Genomic DNA, 8,392 nt, shown 5'->3' with positions numbered 1-8,392 from the left:
AGGCATGGATTGGTTAGGGAAGAATAACGCCCAGATAGATTATAAATCTAAGAAAGTATATTTAAAGACAGAAATTGGAAAGAAAGTGGTATTTAAGCGTTAGAGGCAAGAGCGATTGTTTCTTACAATCGTCCAGGCTAAGAAATTGCTTAGGAGAGGTTGCGAATTGTTCCTAGCCTATGTAATGGATTCAGAAAGAGAGAGCCTATGCATGGAAGATATCCCCGTAGTCAACAAATTTCCAGATGTGTTTCCAGATGAACTACAAGGTTTACCGCCCGATCGACAGATTGAGTTTGAGATCTACCTTGCTCCAGGCACGGAACTAGTTTTGAAGGCACCTTATAGAATGACACCGGAAGAAATGAAAGAGTTGGCGAGCCATCTACAAGAATTATTGGACAAAGGAGTGATACAGGCCAAGTACGTCACCATGGGGAGCACCTGTTCCATTCGTTAGGAAGAATGATGGAAGCATGAGGTTATGTATAGACTATCGGGAGTTGAATAAGATGACGATTAAGAACCGTTACCCGCTACCAAGGATAGATGATTTATTTGATCAGCTAAAAGGAGCTAAGTACTTTTCCAAGATTGATTTAAGACCAGGATACCATCAATTGAAGATCAAAGAAGATGACATCCCGAAGTCAACATTCAGGACAAGATACAGACATTATGAATTCTTAGTAATGCCTTTTGGGTTGACTAATGCTCTTGCAGCATTTATGGATCTGATGAACCGGGTATTTAAAAAGTATTTGGACAAGTTTGTAGTGGTATTCATTGATGATATTCTTATATATTCAAAGTCAGAAGAAGAACATATGCAGCATCTATGGTTAGCATTGGAGATACTTCGACAAGAGAAGTTGTATGCCAAGTTTTCTAAATGTAAGTTCTGGTTAAAGGAAGTTCAATTTTTGGTACATGTTATTGGAAATGGAGTCAAAGTGGATCCGACAAAGATTGAGGCAATTATGAGTTGGGAGAGACCAAAGACACCTACGGAAGTGCGAAGTTTTCCTAGGATTGGCGGGATATTATAGAAGGTTTGTTAAAGATTTCTCAAAAATCGCCACACCATTGACTAATTTGACTAGGAAAAATCAGAAATTTGAATGGAATGTAGAATGTGAAGATAGTTTTCAAGAATTGAAATAGAGGTTGGTTACAGCTCCGTAACTAGTATTACCAGACAATCAATGAGACTTTATGATTTTCAGTGATGCGTCACATAAGGGCCTGGGTTGCGTGCTAATGTAACACAACAAGGTGATCGCCTATGCGTCAAGACAGTTAAAACCACATGAATTGAAGTATCTTACACATGACTTGGAATTAGCAGCTATAGTATATTGATAAGTGACATTTTCTACCACTTAGAATGTCTTATAATGACTTGAATTGATGTCTTGAAATCAAGTATTTTGTGTATTTGATGCATTTTTCTAGTGTTTTTGCATTTCAGGGTATAACTTGCTTAGCTAGTGAGATTTCATCATAATAAGCCTAGGGAAGTACTTGGAATCAGTTGCAGGGAGTTGTGCGAAGAAATCAGCAAAATCAGAAGCAAAAAGTGGAATTTTCCAGAAAGCATGCAGGCGCCCGCTTGGAAGAGCAGGCGACCGCCTGGGAAGCAGGCGCCCGTATGGGATTGAAGGTGGCCGCATGGGAAGCAGGCGCCCGTATTTCAGATTCTGGATTTTCTAATTTGAGTTCTATTGGGCTTCCGAGACTGCTGTTTCTTGTGGACTCTTATATAAGTAATCTTCGGAGACATTTTCACAAAAAAAATCAAGGAGCAAGTAACAAGGAGAGAAGATTAAGAAGACCGTTTTAGCACGCAACAACGAAGAAGAAGAAGCATACGTTATCTTGTGATTATTTTAATTCATTGTAACAATGGATGCTAGTTTTCTTTACTCTTTGAACCTTAATACTCTTGTGATGTATTCTGTTTTTATTAAGTATTTTTGTTAGTTTATATCATTGTGTTAATATCATGTTTTCATATAAACCCATGGTGACAATGAGTTCTATTATGGGCTAATTGTGATCATGGGATCGTAGCGGATTTACTATAGATTTCTTTAGTTAATTGTTTAATACCTTGGTATGTGATGATTGTATGATATCTAACATAGGTTGTGCCTATTCGTCTTATATGCGTCGTGAACATATAAGATAGCCTGTTAATCTCTTGTGAAGCGACAGTGAATCTTGAGATTTAGAACTTACCATGATAGCATAGGTTCATGTATTGTATGCATGATTAGTGGGTAACTCTAACCGTTTTACTTGCCCTGTATAATCATAATGAATAACTTGCGCTTAAATTGTTATGTTATCAAATTCTGTAGACATAGAGGGTCTCAACATAATTGATGCCTATTCAACTTCTATCTTAATTGTGGATGCTTGATAGAATGGTACTTGTACAACGAAAGTTGGCGTTTATCAGTTTCGTGTTGTTCGATTAATATCATCACCATTACATGCTAAGGGTAATAACAATAACTATTGAATGAAGTAGAAATGAAGTTATGATCTCATGTGTTTTTAATATTATTAATTCAAGTGTTAATTTAAGTGTTTAATTCTCATAGTTAATAATTAGTTAATCAACCTTAAGTGTTATTGTCTTGACATTGAAGAGTAATCATACATTGGTAAGTAAGTGTTAACTAAATATAGTTAGTCCGAGTCTCTGTGGGAACGAACTAGAAATCATTCTATAGTACTTGCGATCGCGTATACTTGTGTGTATTTTAGCGCATGCTTTGTGCCCTAACAAGTTTTTGGCACCGCTGCCGGGGACTCGGTGTTAATTTGTTTAGTTTATGTACTTGCCATCAGTGTTCATTTCAGGGTAATAACAATGGGTGATCGTATAGTTCCAGCAGATCCAGCTCTTATGGACTTTTCTCGGCCTAAAATTGATTATATTCAGTCAAGCATCATTCATCCGGCTATTCAGGCCAATACTTTCAAAATCAAGATGAGAACTATTAAGATGGTGCATAATTCTGTTTCTTTCGGAGGTTCTGCGACTGAAGATCCCAACATGCACATTAGGAATTTTGTCGAGATCTGCAGTACTTTCAAATATAATGGTGTTACTGATGAGGCTATCAAGCTGAGGCTTTTCCCATTCTCTCTGTGGGATAAAGCTAAGGACTGGTTACATTCTTTACCAGCTGGGTCCATCACTACTTGGGAAGATGTTGCGTAAAAGTTTCTGGTGAAGTTCTATCCAATGGCCAAGACTGCAGCTATGAGGAGTGCTCTTACTCAGTTTGCGCAGCAACCAATAGAATCTATGTGCGAAGCTTGGGAGCGCTATAAGGAGATGTTGAGAAAGTGTCCACATCATGGTATGCCCAACTGGATGGTGATCACTGGGTTCTACAATGGTTTGAGGGCCCAATCTCGGCCCATCCTCGATGCTGCTTCTGAAGGCGCCTTGTGGGCCAAAAGCTATACTGAGGCCTATAATCTCATTGAAACTATGGCTGTAAATGAGTATCAAAACCCAACTCAAAGGATGATGCCTGGGAAGGTAGCAGGTATTCTGGAATTTGATGTGCTACAGCTATTGCAGTGCAGCTCTAAGCGCTGTCTATGAAGGTCGATTCTTTAGCCAACTATGGAGTCAATCAAATAGCTATTATCTGTGAGATTTGTGCAGGCTCTCATGCTACGAATCAGTGTTCTCTTGTTAATGAATTTGTTTAGTGTGTGAACAATTTTCAGCGACCACAGCAGCCTGTGCCAGCTACTTATCATCCTAATAATAGAAATCATCCCAATTTCAGCTGGAGCAACAATCAGAATGCTGTTCAGCAACCATATCAACGAGCTGTAATTAAATAGTTTAATCCACCTAGATTCTAGCAACCTCAACAATATGCTCAAAGGTAATCACATCCTCAACAAGGAGGTGCTGCTCCACCTTTGAGTGCTGATTTCGAGAAGCTAAAGTTGTAGTGCAAAAGTCAGGTTGTTTCCATCAAGACCTTGGAGAATCAAATCGGTAAAATAGCCAATGCCTTGCTCAATCGTCAACCTGGAACACTTCTCAGCGATACTGAAGTGCCAGGCAGGAAGGAAGCTAAAGTGCAAGTCAAAGCTATCTCTTTAAGGTCTGGAAAAGTTGATGAAGCTGAAAAAGAAAAAGATGGAGAAGCTGAAGTTATAGATGAAGAAGAAAAGCAAAAGGAGAAAAAGGGGGAATCAAGGAAGACTACTGTTGAACACACTCTGCCTGAGGGTAATACAGGGGAGAAACAACTCTATCCTCCACCACCTTTTCCTAAGAGATTGCAAAAACAAAAGCTGGATAAGCAATTTGGTAAGTTTCTGGAGGTGTTCAAGAAACTTTGCATCAACATACCTTTCGCTGAGGCTCTGGAGCAAATACCTAGTTATGTGAAATTCATGAAAGGTATTCTTTCAAGGAAGGTGAAACTGGATGATCTTGATACTGTTACTCTGACGGAAGAATGCAGTGTTGTGCTGCAACAAAAGTTACCTCCAAAGCTTAAGGATCTAGGTAGCTTCACCATTCCTTGCACCATTGGCAAGTTATCATTCGACAAGTGCCTTTGTGATTTGGGAGCAAGCATCAATATGATGCCGTTGTCTATCTTCAAAAAGCTGAATTTGCCTGATCCAAAGCCCACCTACATGTCTCTACAATTGGCTGATCGTTCAATTATATACCCACGAGGCATCATGGAAGACGTGCTAGTAAAGGTGGACAAGCTCATCTTTCCTGTAGATTTTGTCATTCTGGATTTCGAGGAAGATGAGAAGATTTCAATAATCTTGGGAAGACCCTTCTTGGCTACAGGTCGTACTTTGATAGATGTGCAAAAGGGTGAACTTACTATGAGGGTGCAAGATCAGGATGTGACATTCAATGTGTTTAATGCGTTGAAATTCCCCACGGAAGATGAGGAGTGCTTCAAGATGGATTTGGTCAATTCTATAGTTATTTCAGAACTTGATCATTTGCTAAGGTCTAATGCCTTAGAAAAAGCCTTAATGGCGGATTTTGACAGTGATGATGAGGAAGGCAATGAGCAGTTACAATATGTAAATGCTTCTCCTTGGAAACGAAAGCTAGACATGCCATTTGAATCTCTTGGTAATACTGGTCTCAAGAATGCCGAGGGAAAGCTCAAACCATCTATTGCGGAAGAACCTACATTAGAGCTTAAACCATTGCCTGAAGGTATGCCTTTTTAGGTGATGCATCTACTTTTCCTATTATTATTGCATCTGACCTTTCAGGTAGTGATGAGGACAAGCTCTTGAGGATTTTAAGAGAATTCAAATCGGCCATCGGATGGACTATAGCAGATATTAAAGAGATCAGCCCTTCATACTGCATGCATAAAATTCTGTAAAGGAAGGTAGCAAGCCGACTGTTGAGCAACAGAGAAGGCTTAATCCTATAATGAAAGAAGTGGTAAAGAAAGAAATTCTATAATGAAAGAAAGGAAGGTAGCAAACTGTTGAGCCCCGTGAAATATGTACCTAAGAAAGGAGGTATTACTGTGGTAGCAAATGAGAAGAACGAGCTCATCCCCACTCAAACAGTCACATGATGGAGAGTATGCAAGGACTATAGAAAGTTGAATAAAGCCACGCGGAAGGATCACTTCCCTCTTCCATTTATTGATCAGATGCTTGACAGGTTGGCTAGTCATGAGTATTATTATCTTCTGGATGGCTATTCGGGCTACAAATCAGATTTTCATTGCACCAAAAGATCAAGAGAAGACTACTTTCACTTGTCCATTTGGCACGTTTGCTTTCCGTAGAGTTTCTTTTGGCTTATGTGGTGCACCTGCCACTTTTTAGAGATGCATGATGGCTATATTCTCTGATATGATTGGAAATAATGTCGAAGTGTTCATGGACGACTTCTACGTCGTTGGACATTCGTATGATGAATGCTTGAATAATCTCCGTTCAGTGCTCAAAAGGTGCGTGGAAACTAATTTGGTGCTCAATTGGGAAAAATGTCATTTCTGTAATATCCCGTATTTTTAGAATTATTATAATTATTATTTGAATATATATATATGCTTTTATGATTTAGAAGGAATAAAATGGTGGATATTTTATTCTTGTTTCGTGAGTTCGTATCTTTAATTGGATTAATGTGTTAATTGATAGCTGGTATCAATATTTGTCAGTATTGTGTAAGTATTTAAATACTTTTACTATGTCAAAATTTTATCTGAAAGTCGGTCCATTTTATCAATATCGATAAAATTGAGTGTATTCTCCAATTTTGGGGATCGAGTGGATATTTTACTCGCTTCAATATTTTATTTGTGTCAGAAATATTATTTGGTATTTTACCCGTGTTCACCCGGGTAAAGGGTGAGGTTTAAGAATATTTAAGAATAATATTTTACAGCTATTTTATTACGTGTTAAATAAATTATTACGTGTTTAAAATACATCTATATGAAAGTATATGCAATCTGGACGCGTGTCCAAGTGCGTTTTATTGAGGTACTTGTTTTATCTCATTTTGAGGGCATTTTCTTATATTATATGTGTTTTCGGGGTTTACTATTAATTTATAAAGTATTTTGGTTTCATAAAAATTATCGGAGCGGGACTCGACCGGGACGTAAAAGTCCACAAATTCCGTAGAGTTATTTTTATAAAATCCAGGACTCTCCTAACAGCCCGTATTTTCATATTTTTAATGTGTACCTAATTTTCGGGGAATTTTGATATAAAGATTGTAATTATATATAAATTATATTTTAAAAAGAAAAAAAATATTTCCCCGTAAAGCATTATTTTGGACTTGTGATTTTAAATTATGAAATAAAAAAACCATATCGATTTATAATTTATTGGGATAAATTACTGAGTATAAAAAAAGCCTCAATGTTTATCTGTATCATTTTATAAAAATCAAAACTAAACAGAAAAACACAGCTTCTTCTCTCTTATTTGATAAACCTCGAGGACATATTTCAAAATAACCTTATTCTCTAATCAATACAACCAACCGTTGGGTTGATTTTAATTGTGTGATAAAGCTTGGACCGGGATGAATCATTCGATACCAGAATCACGTAAAAAGGTCGAGTATCTTGTTCTAACCATTTTTGTCGGAATCGACGAATTTACGAATTCATTTCTTTTGTGATTCTTTGATTGTTTTGATGACAATATGAGTTTCCCCATGTCGTTTATAGTCGATCCATGTAATTACTTGTATCAAATGGTAGTCAGAAGTATTAAGTCGAGTTTGTCAATTTTAAATTAGTTATTTTCATTTTCTGGACTTGTTAATCGATTATTTATAGATTTTGTTGATTGTATTAGATAGAAAGGATTTTGAGGATCGTTTTGGTATAAGATTTGTATACGTTGGGTGATGATTTTGACATAGCCGAATTCGGCCCTGTTCTTCAAATTGATATGATGTTTTTGATGTTGATTTTTAGATATTAATGATATGTTGGTTGGATTCTAAATTTCCTCATCTTTAATTTCATATATAGATTGTTGATTTTAATTAAGAAACGAGTGGATTAGCAATTCGCCGGAATTGTGGACAGAATTCAAGTTCCGGTGATCGATTGATATAATAGTTGTTGTACTCGAAGTACAGAGATGCTGTAGAACAATGTTGGACTGAAAACGAGGGGAAGGGGGATTGTGTTGGAGTCGTTCGAGACTCGCCGGACTCCGGCCAGAACCACCGAAAACTGGGTTCAGCCCCAGAATCCGGTATATACATGCCCGACCCGGATGGGTCTTGAACAAACCCAATTATTTTGACTCAGTTTAAAACCCGGATTCAATCTATTTTTCCCCCAATTCTAGTTTCTAAAATCTGTTTGTGCAGATTTTCTTTTAAAAATAAATCAAATTTCTACATTAATTCTAAAAATCATTCTAAATTCCAAGAATTAATTTGGTTATTTATTTAATAATTAACTGAATAATTTTAAATTCCAAAAATTATTTTATTTAATTATTTTTAAAAATCCAGATTTGTTTTAATTATTTATAGTGTATTTTAATTAATTATTTAGGATTTAATTAATTGATTAATTCATTTAATCAACTAATTTTATTTATAAATAGGTAAATAAAGTATAATTATTCATAATTAAGTTAAATAATTTCTAAAAATTATTTTTGAGCTTTTAAAAAAAATATTTGAGTTTTTAAAAATCAATTAATATTATTATTAATTGATTTATTCTTATTTTATTCGTAATAAATAGACAGTTTGTCTGTTTAATACGAAACGAACGCGTACAGACTCAGAAAAATATTCGATTTGATTAAAATACTTTCGAGACCCTAAATCCTTTTTGTTTCGGAAGATCGCTTGTTTTGC

At 36.2% G+C, this 8,392-nt stretch overlaps 1 non-coding gene across 1 annotated transcript; it reads right to left on the bottom strand.

Annotated features, from left to right (window-relative positions):
• Positions 1–3,274: 3,274 nt before the first annotated feature.
• On the bottom strand, positions 3,275–3,381 carry LOC141716015 (small nucleolar RNA R71). The gene has a single exon (XR_012572750.1). It is a non-coding gene; the product is annotated as a small nucleolar RNA R71 (small nucleolar RNA).
• Between the last annotated feature and the right edge of the window lie 5,011 nt (positions 3,382–8,392).

Source organism: Apium graveolens, chromosome 3, assembly GCF_009905375.1.
Source record: "Apium graveolens cultivar Ventura chromosome 3, ASM990537v1, whole genome shotgun sequence".
In the NCBI taxonomy this organism is placed as follows: Eukaryota; Viridiplantae; Streptophyta; class Magnoliopsida; order Apiales; family Apiaceae; genus Apium; species Apium graveolens.
Note: the sequence above shows the minus strand (reverse complement) of the source record. Positions and strands in the feature narration are given on the sequence as shown.